Source organism: Bufo gargarizans, chromosome 3 (genome assembly GCF_014858855.1).
Source record: "Bufo gargarizans isolate SCDJY-AF-19 chromosome 3, ASM1485885v1, whole genome shotgun sequence".
Classification (NCBI taxonomy): Eukaryota; Metazoa; Chordata; class Amphibia; order Anura; family Bufonidae; genus Bufo; species Bufo gargarizans.
The window spans coordinates 139,475,347-139,476,760 of NC_058082.1; the positions used below are offsets into that span (position 1 = coordinate 139,475,347).

The 1,414-nt window shown below is 48.7% G+C and overlaps 1 pseudogene; it reads left to right on the forward strand.

Annotated features, from left to right (window-relative positions):
* Positions 1–259: 259 nt before the first annotated feature.
* On the forward strand, positions 260–429 carry LOC122933589 (annotated as a pseudogene).
* Positions 430–1,414: the final 985 nt, after the last annotated feature.

Below are 1,414 nucleotides of genomic sequence, written 5' to 3' on the forward strand. Positions count from 1 at the left end.
CGATTATGATTATGGTGAGAAAATTTTTAATGTTTTTTTAGATGCCAGCTAACTCTTCTCTCACTGCTTAGGTGGGGTGCATACAAATTTTCCGTTTTCTAATTGTCCTAACATTTATATTCAATAACCTTTCTATGCTGTTTTGTCATGTAAACCAATTTGGATAAACATGGGCATATGGGAAAGACAAATAGTGTTTCAGCTTAAAAACAGATTCTGCTAATTTGCATGTCTTTCCCATATGCCCATGTTTAAGCAAATTGCTTCTCTGCCTTTATGGCTAAGATCATGTGTAGTATCTGTTCTTTGTGGGTGCCCCCTGCACTCTGCCTTTGAGCATCGTTGATTAAATTCAGCTTCAGCTCACTTCTGCTATTGAGTGTAGAGCTATTACCCAGGGAAAAATAGTGTTCTGGTCTTCGACCTCCTCTTGGCCTGTGGCTTAATAGTCTTGGTGTACGACATTAAGCACTGCTTACTTGGATCTCGACAGCTAAAGACGACTATTGGAAGATTTCCTCCGACTGCGATCACAGAGAAGACTTTGCGAAGACTCGACAAGGAACCCCGACGAGGACTGAAGACTTCGGCCTTGGGGGACCCTGACGAAGAAAAGAAGCCCGGCGAAGATCTCCCCTGGAAGAAGCTCTGCCCAGCAAGAAGGAATCTGCATAGCCCCACCCCTTGTGGCAAAAGGGCTGCTTTGCGAAGCACCTTAAGGGAGAGGAAGGCGAGAAGGAAGAAGACATGGCCTCAACCTTCGAGCCCACCAAGACCAAGAATAATGATTCAGAAAAGAAGAAGGCGGCAGAAGAGACCCACCAGGATGCTTCAGCCTCCACATCATGGGCTTCTGACCCGGTGGCAACCACCCATCCGAAGCGACAGAATGGCAGGAACCACAGCCCCTGCTCCCCACCCCTGGAGCCGTGGATGAGGCAGACAGTTGTGCTGAAGCTAAAAGAGGTGGACGGGAAAGTGCCGGACATGAGCCAGGATGTGTTTGGCAAGAAGATGGTCCTGGAACATGAATTTCCCCCTCTTGCATCCCCAGGTGTCAGCCAAAGAAAAGGGAAGAGAAAGGAGAGGGACAGCCCCATCGCTTACCACTCCAAAAAGAAGATGGTCGAGGTAGCGGAACAGTCACTAAGAAGAAGAAGAAATGGAGCAGCAGGTGAAAGAACCGGTGGCCACAAACAAGGCACCCGGCCAGCAAAACCTCCAGACCACTGAAAGCCTTAACGAGATCAACGTGGAGGAAATAGTGGCCAGCGGGGCAATCACATAATCACAGATTCGCAAAAACTCCAGATGACCATAGCAGAGATTGAAGCCCAGTTCAAGCTGTTGCAGAGGCCACCCACAGACAGCGGGCAACAAGAAGAAAAGCCGCCGGATGACCGGAGTGGTAACT